This window comes from Ictidomys tridecemlineatus, chromosome 10, assembly GCF_052094955.1.
Source record: "Ictidomys tridecemlineatus isolate mIctTri1 chromosome 10, mIctTri1.hap1, whole genome shotgun sequence".
Taxonomy (NCBI): domain Eukaryota; kingdom Metazoa; phylum Chordata; class Mammalia; order Rodentia; family Sciuridae; genus Ictidomys; species Ictidomys tridecemlineatus.
This window is the reverse complement of record NC_135486.1, coordinates 55,557,320-55,572,423: the sequence shown is the minus strand read 5'-3', so window position 1 is coordinate 55,572,423 and position 15,104 is coordinate 55,557,320. Positions and strand designations below refer to the sequence as shown.

The 15,104-nt window shown below is 35.9% G+C and overlaps 1 long non-coding RNA gene across 2 annotated transcripts in view; it reads left to right on the top strand.

Moving 5' to 3' along the window:
- LOC110598261 (uncharacterized) overlaps positions 1 to 14,639 on the top strand; it is a 52,853-nt gene extending 38,214 nt beyond the window's left edge. The window contains exons 2-6 of one of the 2 annotated variants that reach the window (XR_013426595.1): positions 1,852 to 1,889; positions 2,373 to 2,458; positions 5,306 to 5,496; positions 10,329 to 10,422; positions 13,383 to 14,639. This is a non-coding gene — a long non-coding RNA (uncharacterized LOC110598261). The remainder of the gene's footprint in view (positions 1 to 1,851; positions 1,890 to 2,372; positions 2,459 to 5,305; positions 5,497 to 10,328; positions 10,423 to 13,382) is intronic. The other variant, XR_013426594.1, reaches the window with a different exon arrangement.
- The last annotated feature ends 465 nt before the right edge of the window (positions 14,640 to 15,104 follow it).

The window sequence follows — 15,104 nt, the reverse complement described above, 5'->3', positions numbered from 1 at the left end:
AAATAAATAAATTAAATAAAGCTATTGCATCCATCCACAACTAAAAAAAAAGAAAAAAAATTTAAAAGAAAAAGATGAGTGTTCATTGAAAAGAAATTGGGTTGGGCTGTGGCTTAGTGGTTTAGGGCCTAGTGCCTAGTGCTTAGTATATAGGAAGCCCTGGGTTCCATCCCCAGCACTGCAGAAAAAAGAAGGAAACAAAGAAAGAAATTGATGTGTGAATATGATACTTGGTGTGCACTGCCCTTGTCATGTTGGTTGTCCCCTACACTCAACACCATGTGGAGGTGCCAACTCAGGAGGGGAATGCAGTGACCAGCCATTATAAGAGAGGGGACTGCAGATCTTCTTTCTTCCTTGATTACTAAATGCACCTTGTAAGGTGAAGGAAATGCTCCAGGGAGAATGGAGATAGCAGCCCCTGCCCCCAGAAAGACAGCTGGCACACTGAAAAGTCTGGTAGCTGTCCTGGAGTCTGTCCTTGTCCTGGGTTCTGTGGTCACGCACTTTCATCTTAATTGATGTAACTAAAGGAATTTTTTTGACGCAAGTCTACCATGATAGAGTGTAGATGGTGTTTGAATGTGGGTCTATTCTATTCATGACCAAGAAGCTCTGAACAAATAGAGCATGTGATGAGTGGGACACTCCTGGCATTGAGCAAGCTTATGAGGCAGCAGGTGGGCAGGGCACAGGGTGGAGCTCTGCACCCTGCTTCATCTGCAAACCACACTCATTAAAGCAAGGGACTATTCAACAAGCCAGTGGGGGCTCTGACAGTCTCTCTCTGTAAATGGTTTAGTAGACCTGGAGCCCCACCACAGTTTACTTTGAACACAGACAACATCCAAGGTCAGAGAAGATCATTTCAGCCTAACAATTTTATTTATTTATTTATTTATTTTTTAAGGAGCCACTGCTCTAGGCCCTGTATAAACGAACCCTGGCAGAATCTTAGACCACTTCATTAAGACTTGGGTTTTTTTCCAGTGACACTATTGATTAGTAGTTAGATATGATGGACTTACTTTTATTCTCTAGGATGCTGATTCCCTGATGCTGGCCTGTAGAAAGTGTCATCCTGTACGAAGCTATTTACACTCCATAGGAAGGAAATTGGAGACTATGGAGGGAATCTCTCCACCTAATTCAATGTATTCACTTAATCTGAGATTATATCTTTCCTTTATATTCTAGAGTTTAAAAAATAGCCCTTCTTGCTAAAAGCACGAGTAAACAAACAAATCTGGAATGTAGATTTCAAAAGAAGAATCTTTCTTCTAAAGAATCAATATCATGAAAAACATTTTTTTTTGGGGGGGGAGTACTAGAGATTTAACCCAGAGGTGCCTTACCACGAGCTATATTCCTATCCTCTTTTGTTTTTATGTTTTGAGTCAGGGACTTACTAAGTTTGGGGGCTTAGGGTCTCCCTAAGTTGCTGAAGCTGGTCTTGAACTTGCCATCCTCCTGCCTCAGCCTCAGGAGCCATTGGGATTACAAATGTGTGCCACCATGCCCGTCAACAATATATATATATATATATATATATATTAAAGCTCTTAATTGACTTTATTTTCCATTATAGAATTGGGCAACACTTCATTCCATAAAAATAGAATAAGTGTTCCCCTTTTTTAAAAAAAAAGGTTAAAAATACAAGAGACATAACTAAGTATGGATGGGACTGGATTAAATCGTGGATGGAAAACAAATTTATAGAGGACATTTATGAAACAATGGTGGAAATTGAATATGAACTGGTTTTTAGGCTCATATAATTCATGCTAATTTTCCTTTTTGCCATGTATCTGTGTTCATGCTGTTTTTGTTTGTTTGTTTTTGTTTTAGAGTGCTGGAAATGGAACCCAGGGCTTCACAGATGCTAGGCAAGTGCTCTACCACTCTATGTCCCATTCCCAAGCTAATTTTCTTAGATGGGACAACAATAATGTGGTTGTTCTGAAGAATATTTTATTTCTCCTGAGGGGTACACAAAAGAGTATTTTTAGGGATGAAGTAGTTGGAAGGATGCAACTTTCGAAAAGTCTGCCAAAGAAAAGTTAAATAAGGCCAATGTGGCCAAATGGAAACACGCTGTGAATATAGATGAAGGGTATATTTATATTTATTATGATATTAATTAAACTTTTTAGTAAGAAATTTTTCAAAAAAATTGTGAAATTTTTTGTGAACTTTATTTTTCCTTAAAATAAAGATTTTTTTTTTCCAAAACAAATTTTAAAATTTCAGGATAAAACCAAGAAGAAAAGCTTCAATTCTTCTTGATAAGTATTTCATGGGTATAACATGTTTGGGTTGTACTCTCTTCCCTGACATAAACTACTTTTTCTTCTTCTTCTTTGGGACAGAATCTTGCTATGCTGCACAAACTGCCTTGAACTCTTGGGCTCAAGTGATCGTCTGACTTCAACCTCCTAAGTAGCTGGAACTACAGGTGCGTGCCTCTTCTTGACCAGTTTTGAACTATTTTAAAATAAAGCATTTTAGAAATAGTGCAACAATCCCCCGTATTTCTGAAATTATAGTCATATGTAATAATTGTTATATATTAAAATAAAATACAAGTTTAAGAATACACATTGATTCTTCTTCTTTAACTATTATGAGTCCAGAAATTCTGGAAGTCTATTGAGTGCTGCTCCAGGGCTTGGCTTGTGCTTTGCAGTGTTCTCCAGCATTCTTTATGACATGGCACACATAGAAGATGGTGATATTTTTATGGTCAATGGGGTGAGGCTGCTAATATCTGAAGGCGACCAGCCCAGAATCTCTGGCTGCCCCGAGGATGAAGGGTCACTCTCTTGGCACCCCCAGGAACCATCTGGGCCACACAAATGTGCCATGGTCCACAGGTTGGGTAACTCTGCTTCCATGCACAAAAGTAATGTCTGTGAATTGCTTTCAATGTGACTTGAAACATTAGCTTGAAAAAAATCTATCTAGTCCAATATGCTGTGGATTCATACTGAGTATACTATGACTAGGTTTAGATGTCACTGTATATTTGTGATTACACTAAATACCAGCACAGCGACCCACTCTCTAACATGTTCTGTCTGCATCATCACTCATCCTAACACTTTTTATGATGGATCTTGAGTTGTAACAATGTTAACAAAGGGGCAGACTCCTACAGGAGAATACGGAGCAATCTCGGGAGTTCATATTCTATCTCTGGCTTTTGTGATTCAGTCCAACTTGAATGGATTGAGATGAGGCAAGGAAATACTGTGGAAACAGAAGCCTTGACAGGGAAAGCTAACCCAGTTTAATGTAAACTTTTAAAATGAAGTATCATCTCCTATTTAAAGCTCAAAAATTTTAAGGTCTATGTGACTAATTTAAATGTAGTGAAGTTCTGTTAGAGATCTGCTGGTTTCTTTCCTTTTTTTTTTTTTTTTTTTATTGTTGGGGTGGAACCCACAGCCTCACACATGCTACACAAGTGCTCTACCACAGAGCTGCACCCCCAGCTAGGAGGCTGTTTCAATGAGGAGAAAAGGTAGTTTTTAAATCATTCCTGGTATACATAGATACTTGGGGCAGTTGGTGTGGCTCAGTGACAGAGGGTGTGCTTAGTGTGTGCAAGGTCTTGGGTTTGATCCCCAGTACCACAAACAAAAATCTACAAAACGAAAACCAAAATAACATAGTTACCTGCTATTGATCCCTGAGAGATTCTCATTTAATTAGTTTTGTATACTTTTTTTTTGTGTGTGTGTGTGCGTGTGCTGGGATCTAATCAAGAGACACATAGGCTAAGCATGCTCTGTCACTGAGCCACACCCCAGCCCTGGACATTCTATTTTTTAAAAGCACCACACTGAGTTGATCTTAATGAGCTACCAATTACTGAGGCCTAGAATCAGAGATGTTAGTAAAATACAGAGAAGCATAAACCGTTTTGCAGGATCTGAGGGTGTCGCTCAAATGTAGAGCAGGTGCTAAGCATGCTTGAAGCCCTCACCAACACCATCTCCAACACCAACTATGAAAAAGTGTTTACAAATGTGAAATATAAGTTTTATGAAGTAACTACTACAATTTCCTTTCTGGATTCTCCTAATTTCCCAACATGGATAACTCGTTCACGGGTTCCTGTGGTCTCATTTTTTTTCTGTTACTCAGCAAGAACCCACATGCCTGTGACTGGTACAAAGAAATATCTGGACAGTATCTGTGTAAGAATGTGTGAGGCTGCTCTTGACAGACAATGTGCTTTCTTTTTAAAGCCAAATACTACTGCTTTTTTTGTCATTTATCAGTAGAGATTAATCATGTCTTTGCTGCCTTCTTGTGAACTTGGGCGTCTTGGAGTTCCCTGCATTTACTGACCGTCTGGATTGTGTGCCAGAGAATAGCCAGAAGATACAGTCATTGGACCACTGCTTAATTCCAGACTCAAATTCCAACTATTTTTTTCATAATGTAAATTTGATGATCAAAATAAAACATGGAAAAAAGATCATCCCAAAGTCCAGAGTAAAAGTACAAATTTGATCCCGAGGTCTGCAGGATTAGTTTAGTCTGATCTTGGAGAAGTTAAAATCATGAGATTCAGGTATCCTAATAATGATGACAATGACAATAGTGGTCGATAAAACTATGACGGTCAGGATCTAACAGAAGCTATCTGTTAGACCCATTCACTCATTTGATTTTCTCTAATACTGTATTATTATCATTCCCATTTTTTGGTGAGGAAACTGAGACACAGAGAGACTGGTTCTAGACTTGATTTTGCCTTTAATCAACTGTGTGAGTGTAGCTATAACATTGGACCTCAATTTTCTTCTCAATTTTCTGGTTGGATTAGTGAATCTTCACGAGTGCTTTCTACTTGATGGTTCTGTAACTTTGTGAGTCATTAATTCCTAATGCTCTCTGATTTCCTGTTTCATTTAACTGAGAATCCATTTCTTTTTTTTTTTTCTTCTTTTTTGGGATACCAGGGATTGAACTCAGGGGCACTTAACCACTGAGCCATATCCCCTGCCCTTTTTTTTTTTTTTGATATTTTTTATTTACAGACGGGGTCTCACTGAGTTGCTAAGTGCCTCGCTAAATTGCTGAGGCTGGCTTTGAACTCGAGATCCTCCTGCCTCAGCCTCTGGAGCCACTGGGATTACAGGCATGTGCCACCCTGCCCAGTGACAATTCAGTTCTTATTGATTTCGTGTAGCGACTCACTCTTTTTCTATCCTTGCTCTACTTTGTATTCTATCAATCTCTGTCCCCATTCCTTCAAGCTCTTCTACATTTTGACAAACTTCTCTTTTAGATGTAGATGGCTTGTCTACATATATCAACACTGGAGTTGAGGGCTCCTAAAAGGAGCCAAATTCAAGTCTTGGAACATTAGTGAGTCAAGTAATGTCATTTTCCTGAAAATAACACAGTGTCAAAATGAGAGAGAAAAGGATGAAAATGACTACAGGAACTGAAGTACCCGTTGAGTCATGACACCTCAGTGTAAGTTGCTGCCTTCTTTTATACTATTTTAATGAATATTGATCGTATAACTGCTACTATGATTCTTGTGATTTAAAGAATGATAGTCATAGCATACATAAACACATGAATAAAGATGCAACTAGAAAGATCCAGAGTTTCCATTCTTCTTCCAAATTTGAAAGCACGGACAATGAAATTGGGAAAGTAGGGTGACAAATACTCAAGAAACTTCAGAGGACTGAGGTTTTCTGTTTATTCTAAAGAGTTAGGGAAACAACGGACAGTGACTTATCCCAGAAAAACAACTATTTAAAGGATAATCCAAATGTACAATAGCAGATTTCTAAAACACTCAGGTCTTTTTCTCTGCCATCGAAACCTTGAAATGTGTGTTTTTCTATTCTCTGACTGCAAATATGAGGATTCCCATGGTCATTATATTAAGAAATTACATAAAAAAGTCAAATAGGTAGGGTTAAATATTCTCAGCTATGTATGCCCACCTGGCAATTCTAACACTCAATTCTCTATTTTACATGAAACTGTAAAGTTTGTGGATCCCTCCAAGTATTCAAGTGACTCACATCAATGAAGGCGGTAATGATGTTGGGCCAAAACACCACCGGAAACATCTTTGTCAGCAGGGAGCAGAAGTTATATTAATTAAAATGTACCGAGAAGGTACAGGGTACACTCCCAACTAGTCACAAAGCTATTTTAATCCTAATTAAGGATGTTCCTTCCTGGCATTTTGCAACATAGGGAATTAGAATAAAAAAGTTTGAAGCATTTCTAGAAGTAAGGTCAACAGACTCAGACTGCATCCCTTTCGATAAGCTAGGCATATTTTGATAGACAGCTACCATTTTAATGAATCGATATTTATTCAATCTAGGTTTGGAAAAGGTTCAGAGTGAAAGGATCAGAAATAGATAAGACTCTGGTGGAAAAGTGAAGGACTTGGTTTAATGAGAAATAATCACTAACCCTATAAAGGAAGAGTATGTGGAATGGAGGAGTTCTCCCCATACGGAATACTGATATGCTCTGGGACCATTGCCCTGGGGTCTGCAGCTCAGCACACAGACCCTTGATAAGATATCGGTATATCCTTTCCCAGAAACATAAGATACCATCAGGAGTTTTATCCTTAGATAAGCTCATTAGTCAAGATACTTTGGTGATTCATTCATTATAGACACTTAGTGTTTTTTGTATAGGTTTTGAAAACCTGATGGAATTGTCGAGAAATTTTCTCACTGTATCTCATCACATGTATAGGCTGATGGCAAATCTTTTTGGACATGACCGTGAGCTAACATTTAATCCACTGTCAAGAATTTTATCCATGAACATTTTCAAGCCTTAGTGAGTGGATACAACTTTCAACATTGGAAAGAACAAGTTAAATGATTCAGGGCAAATAAATAAGAGGTAGCTTCCATGTCCTCTGGATTTTGCATTCCTGGTAAATCACTGATTTTCAAATGACAGGCACTGTGCTCATCTTCCAAGTCTGAAATGATTTCAGAATACAGAATTTGGGTAAAACTCAGAGATTAAGTGTCAGAGCTCCTTAAAAAGACTTTCCTGAATGAGAAAAAACAAAAGAGAAAAGCATAATTGTTTGATTCATGGTGATGGAGAATATTGAGATTGTGAGGATGAAAATACTTTTTTTTTCTTTTTTCAATTTTAAAGCTGGAAGAGCATGTAAATAAGAATGGTTTGTGTTGGCACCAGCAGAATTGACATTTGGGAGAGGAGAGAGAGCTAGATTTTAGCTAGAGAACTAGATCCTGAGCTTGCTTAGTTTTACCAAGAAGCAGCAAATGCAATAGAGCTCACCCTACTACCCATATGTACCTTTGGTTAATACTTTCTAGACCAGAACCCAGGAAATAGTAGTATGTGACATCAACATTAATTTGCATGTATAACTCTGTCCATTAAAAGACCAATAAACAGGCAGTTTAATAGGACATTATGCCACAGATTACTTTAATCGGCTCACCATATTGATTTCTGAGCATTCTCTGTTTATCAGAACAAAGTTTCATTTTTTCCTAATTACTTTGCAAATTCTTGCTATGTTCCATGGCTTTTGCAACATATAGTTTACATTATAGGAAATCCTCTACCACAATTAACATCAAACAGGTTATCACCACCAGGATTAACATGATCAAAATAACACTGACCAACTTCACGTTGGCAGAAAAAAAATTAGAGATGCAAAAAGATGGATAGATAGATGTAATATTGTTGTATGAGGGATTTTTGCCTGGATTCAATCTAAATACATCTCAAAAAATTGTAAAATAGAATCTACCAGCTAAAACTAATGAGCACAAAACTGCATTGATTTGGCCCAGGGTGGACAAATAGAACATCTGGCATATTTGGCACCAATGACACAGCTGGCATTGTTGGAAACGTTTCTGCAGAAGGTACAGATGCAGAAATGGGAGAATTGGTACAAACAGTGCAGATGGAACAGTTGGAACAGATGACAGTGGGCAGAGCTGGCGATGCTGGCACAGGTGTCATAACCTCAACAGCTGGCACAAGTTGTGACAATCCTGGGATTTCTTAGTACAAGGCACATGTTCATTTTGGCTTTGGCTGCAGAGAGATAAGAGCATTTTATAATTAGTAAATGTGCCATTTAAAAAAGAACTTTTTTCCCCTCCATCCTTAAGGACATCCACCTCCAACTGTTAAAGCTTGGAATGTAGAGCATTTTTGCAAATTAGAATTTCCCCGAGAAAGTCATAATTGATAAATACAGATTTCATAGAAGAGGCGATTAGATATTTTTGCTCTGGTATAGATAAAATTCATGAATGGGATTTCTCCATAGGAGTTTTGTGGGGAATAAAGGTCAGATTTTTGGAAGTGAAAGTACACTTTGCATTTAAACAAAATTTATTTGTTATCAAATTAGAGGGTTGTTTGTTTCTGATGTATAATGAATATTTCTCATTTATATGAAATTTCTGTAGAATCACACTCAAAGATATGGCACAGAATTAGAAACCTGTCTACAGAACAGGTTGGGAAAAGAGAAAAAATACTGGAATATAAAATATGGAGAAATCATGATATTGCCACTTTCAAATACCAATGGGACTTGGCTCCAATTTCATCTAAAAATGCTTTAATTTGGGGAGTGAATTAAAAATACAATATAATATAATCTTCTAGGTAATGACAGTTAATACCAGATGAAAAGTTGAAACAAAGCAAGTTAACTTGTTAGGTAGTGGCTAGAAATTATTATTTTCTTATTATGTTTTGATTGTAACTAACGTATGTTTTTATCATGGAGAAACCAAAAACTATTATTTAATTGTAAAATTAAAAAAACAAGGGATTAAGTAATAGGATCTTAATTTTTGAAGTCTTTTGAATTTTTTCTTTCTTGATACTTTTTTTTTTAAACCCAGGGTTCTTTATCACTAAGTCACCTCACCACCCCTTTTTACTTTTTATTTTGAGATAGGGTCTCACTAAGTTGCTGAGGCTGGCTTTGAACTTGTGATCCTCCTGCTTCCACCTCCCATGCCATTGGGATTATAGAACTGTACCACTGTGCCTGGCCTAGGTTCTTAATTTTTAAGCACATTCTCTTGAACATAGTGGGTGCTCCATAATCTTGTTGAATAAATTAACCTACACTCTAAAAAATATTAATATTTAGAATTTTAAAAAATCAATCATCACCCTTGGTATTAATGTATAATATTCTATTGGGAGGAAGCAAAACAAAACAGGCTTCAGTCTTCCTTAAGGCCTCAAATTTTACACATATAAAAAATAATAATAATTTACACACACATTTTAACTGTCTTCCTTCCCCCAAGGGACATCATAGGTAAGGAAATACTGGTTGGATGTTATCAATTTTATGTTCCCAAGAAAATTCAAAATTCTAAATTCTCTAGGTTTTCCAGTTTATTATGAACTAAAATGAGCATAATAAATCAGCTTCCATTCATAATCAAGGCAAAACAGTGAATGTTTTATATGTATGCTGAGACTTTTGGGAAACCCCTACAATAAGGGTTAAGGATTTCTTATGAGATGTCAAGTCCATGATCATTGAAAACCTGCTGTCTTTGTTTCCAAATGTCTTTGTTTCCTGCACATTCTTACCTATATTTAATAAAAACAACAGTTTAAAGTCATTTAAACATATCTGATTTCAATTTCTCTGTCACTTCTATTTTGTTGTAACCTCATGTTGAACCCGACTAAACTATTCTTGTTATTCAGAACTTTAGTTCTATCACTTAACTTTTATTTTTTTTAACTGAGCTCACAAAAATGTTTCTGCTTAAAACAGATAAAATACATTAATGTGTTAACTGTATTTTTGCAACATAGAGCAAGTAAGAGATGGAGGAGGAGGCAAGAAGGCTTACTGTTCCCTCTGGGCACAAAGATGATGACAGATGGGTCAGTTCACAGGAACAGGCTGGAAATGTCCATCTTCACTTGGTTGAAACACCATTTCATGGCTGAGACTCAGATGAACATTGCTTCTAATCAATAAGTACTTTATGAAAAATGATCAATTCGGGGGTCTAACAAAGAAGGGTATTTCCAGGTTTTGGCATTTGAGAGGTCGGCAAAAGTTTTTCTGAAGGGTAAGGATGAGGGTGAATCATTCCTTTGAGCCTCTGCCTTCTTTAGGAATTAAATGAAAATTAAACATGAAAGATGCAATCTGCTGCAGCAATTTGATTCCTCTATCATTGTCCCAGCCACTGTCTATTTCTAAGCACATTGAACTTTCCAATTTATTGGCATCTCATCTTATGTAAATATCCTTTTCCTTCTCTTAGCTCCAAGACATCAGGATGTGCTTTTATTCCACCCTTCAAACAGTTGCTCCACATTATGCCTCTCCGCTGTCCCTGGAGGGCTTTGAAGAGCTATGTGAGCTGGGATTTATGGGGGTAGGGTATGAGCGGGGTTCTTTCATGTGGAGCAGCTTCTCATCTCCACATGGTAACTTGGGATACATATTTTTCCTGGGCTCAAAAAAAATATGTTATGTATATCTGTTATGTTGGAGAGGTAGCGAACAAAAATAAAGTATAACCATCTGAAATAAAACCATTTACAAATGCAAAACAAAAATCCAAGGGAAATTTATACATTAATTTCAGAACTTGAGAAAATTGGATATTCAGACATTATCTCCTTCTATCTTTCCCACATTCTCCTGATGTATTAGCCACAGTCCCTAAAATCCCAGCCCTAGCTCTTCTTTGGAGTCATGCACATTAGCTCATGCAATGGGTGTAGCACCAAGGTGTGTTATCAATGAGCTCCTTTGTGTGAAGGCAATGTTTTCCATTCCTTGCTTCACCATGGGAGACTGTGTGACAATGATCGAGATGCAATGACAGGGGCTGGGGGTATAGCCCAGTAGTAGAGCACTTGCCCAACACGCATGGCGCCCTGGGTCTAATCCCCAGCACCACACCCACAGAAACACACAAAAGATGCAATGACTCAGCAATAAAGTGAGCCACTCTCATTGCAAAGAAGGGAAGGAGATACAGGTAAACACTTGATGGGTACATATATATATTCACTTAATGGAATCAGAGTAGTCCTATAAGGAGGTTATTTTGCTCTTGTTTCATTGTAATTTATACTTAAGTTTATTATTGGTGATCTATGATTTAGAACTTGCAATCAAATCAAGATTTTAGCTACTATCTATTCTCCAAAACTATTGTGCTGATACAAATACAGTGTGAAATACATCTACTCTTTTAAAAATGTTTCAGTTTGAAAAAAATATAAAACATAAAAGAAGTAGATAAGGTGTTGACTCAGGTACTCATTACCTCGTTTAACAATTACTTACATTTTGCTAATTTTGTTTCATCTTTTCCCCAACTTTCTCCTCCTTTTCTAGAGTATTTAAAGCAGATTCAAAATGTCATTTCACCCTGAAATACTACAATGCATATATCATTCTTAACCAACAAGGGCAACTTTTCAAAACTACAATAACCCAAAATAGCAGTCGAGTGTTCCTTCAACATGAACTCATTCCTAATCCATCTCTGGGGTCTCCTGCTTATCTCAGAGGTGGTTTTTATAGTTGGTTTGTTCAAATCAGAACCCAAACAAAGTTCTGATTATGCTTCTTAGTTTTATTAATTGACTTTTTTCATTTTATTGATTAGATATTCCAGGTCATTTGTCCAACACTATCTTACATTCTATTGGCCAACAGTTTGCTTATAAAGATATTTATAGCTTGGTCCTCTGTCCACTGAATCTCCTGTAAATTCTTATCTAGATCTCTAGACTTGATTAGTTTCAGGTCCAGTTTTTAGATAAGAACACTGTGTAGTTGGTGCTGTATACTTCCTATTGAATCACTTTATGGGACACAAACTATTTGATTACTCCATTTTTATTGACATTGAAAATTTTCAGTGAGTTCAAATGGAAAATATTCTTGATCTTAAAAACTATATTCATCTATTCTCAAGCTTCTTTCCATATATGGATATTGCTAATTTTATCTCAATATCTTTTTACTGAGATATACATAGATTACTGTTTTAGGTATCCTCTTGGCTAAATGAATTTAACTAATTTGTTTTCATTATAAACAAATATTCTTTGATATTCACTTTATTAGCAAACAGCCAATGGAAAAATTAACTTTCAGGACACACACACCCACCCCTGGAGTTTCTTATAATGTGTTTTACATACACTGTTCTTATCTATATATCCTTGGAGACTAAGTCTAAATAATAACATGCTTTGTGTGTCCAAATGCACAGGCCATTTGCAGGTTAACTGATGAATAATAGATTAGAGTACTGAAGATCAGTTAGCAATTGCAGGACTCAGAGTGAATATTTGTAGTCTGGTTAATTTCAGCTATATTTGCAAAAAAAATTAGTTCAACTATTCATTGATATAATCATTTCAATATGATAGTTGTTCCATTGACTTGATTTTTACTTCAAATCCTTGGTAAAGAAATAGAATACATGACATGCAGATGCTAATGCACAGTAACGAGGGAATAGAGTTACTTTAGATTAGATAGAGGGGAGTGAAGGGAGGAGAGGGTGTGGAGATAGGAAGGATAGTAGAATGAAACAGACATTATTACCATATGTACATATGACTACATGACCAATGTGATTCTGCAACAATTACTATCAGAAAAATGAGAAATTATACTCCATTTATGTATGGTATATCAAAGTGCATAAGTGTATTCTACTATCATGTATAACTAATTAGAACAAATAAAAAAAACAGAATACATGAAAATATAGCAAAATATTTAGGAGTGGTTAAATGATAGAATAACTCCAAAATAAACATTCAAGTTTGAAATCCTATGAAAAATATATACTAAAATGATTATTTGAAATAGATAATGGCTGAATAAATAAAATGAAAAGTTTATGCAATTGTTTAATAGCTATTTAAAATATTTTAATATTTGAAATTCTTAGTGTTTCTTTGAAAATGAAGGTGTAATATCACTGGACTAGGATTAAGGAACACAAAATTGAATGTTTTCCAGTGATGATTGATAATAACTATAGACAATCTCAGTAACAATAAAACATTTCAAATTTAAAAAAAATCTTAATTAGGAAAAATGTCTTATTTTTTTACAAAGATTGAGGTTTCATTTTATCATTTCATTTGATCATTATTATAACCTGATGGGAAAAGACATTTGAACAGATGAGAGATCAGAGAGGGAGAAATCAAATACCTTATGCAAGGTCATATAACCAATAAAAAACAAATCCAGTTATCAGGGTCAATGCTCAATCCAATTTGGACTTTCTTCATTTTGTTCTAGAGAAAACATTTACCTTTACTTTTTCCTACAGATGCTCTGAAGCTGGGCCTGTCCAAGGCACTGTGGAAGATTCCAGTTTGAGAATATACCACCTGCTTCAGGGTTAAAGGAAGCTTTGGTGTCAGAAGATTTCCACAGTCTATTTCCCATTTATCTGAAAGAGGACATTTGTTGGCCTTTATTATTCTTATCTAAGATATCTCCATCTTTAAACGCTCCCCCACCCCCTTATTTTACTGACAGGAAAGCTGGAATTTTATGTCGTCTTCTCCTTTTCTGTGTTTCATTTATGAGAACAGAAAAACAGTTGGAGAGAGGCAAGGTATACCAATTTTGTAAACTATTCATAAGATTCTCTAATGTGATTCTCTCCCACCAAAATATGAAAGTTTTCCCTGGAAGCCATATTTTTATTGTAGTTTTTTTTTCCTTCCTAATGTTTGTACAACCTATGTTGGAAAGGATTTCTACATTAAGCTCCACAAATTTTTAACATGACTTCTGACAGATTTGATTAAAAAAAAAAAAACAAAACCTGATACTGTCTTTCATGTTCTCCTGAAATATATAAAAAAATACATTTAATTAGAAATCATTGTGGTTAAATATATGTAAGTAGAGACATGCATTGTTTCTCTTAAGAGATTTTCCTAATCTTGTAAAAACCATGACTGTTAAAACTGGGAAATAATATTTTCTCATTGATTAGTATCTGATTTGGGGGCCTTTTTTCTGGATATGGAGAAAGTATAAAGTGCTTTTGAAACAATTGCGAAAGTGGATATGGGGGAAAATTAAAAACTTGGAATTACTAAGCCCTCTCAAAATAAACAGATTAGAAAACAAACAAACAAACAAAAAAACTCTTCAAAGTTCTATGGTTCATAATCATTATTAAAAAAGGTTTTCCAGTCATTTCATTCACTTTAAAAAACAAAGTGGAGCTGGAGGTGTGGCTCAGTGGTAGAGCTCTCCTATCATGCCTGAGGTCCTGGGAAAAACAAAGCAGAACAAAACAAAAACCAAAGTGAATTGTATTTTAATTATGATGACAACAACAAAATCAGAGCTATAAGGAAAAAAATCTTAAATGTTTAGCTATCAGAGTGTGATTTGAAGAAACTCGGGAATCTAAGAATAACAAAATTTACAAAAACAATCTTTGATGAATTGAACATTGAGAAGCTAGCTTGCATTTTAACCTCCTTGAATCTAGAACTCTCTTTGCTTTTTATTACCCGTTCTCTTTGGGTCCACTCCCTCAATAAAGTTGATTTCCTTTTTATCATCTGACTCTAAATTTGAGCCATTTCTTCTTTCCTCTTCCTCTTCTCAATCTCCATCTTTACAATGACAGACTGCATTCAATAATTGCTGTCTTTTGTAATTGTTCTATCTCCAAATTGGCTGATTAGGGGAGAGACACAGCTGTCCATCAAAATGGTGTAAAGTGGCTGAAACAGCCATCCCCTGAGCTGGAGAAAGTTAATTGCACTTTCTGAGGCTATCCTAGTAGGACAGGCGCTGAGAAGGGCCCCGGGAATCCCTGTTAGTGTTATATTTTTCCCTGAGCATGTCCATTTGTAACCTGGAAAAAAATGTAGTAAACAGCATGTTAATTAGATTTTCAGATGAAATTAAATCAGGAAGCTCTGGAAACACACCAGTGAATAAAGAGAAGTGCTGTACAGGTTTTCTGAGGTTAAAAATATGGAAAGAATCAAATGATATGAGAATTAAATCAGACAGGTAT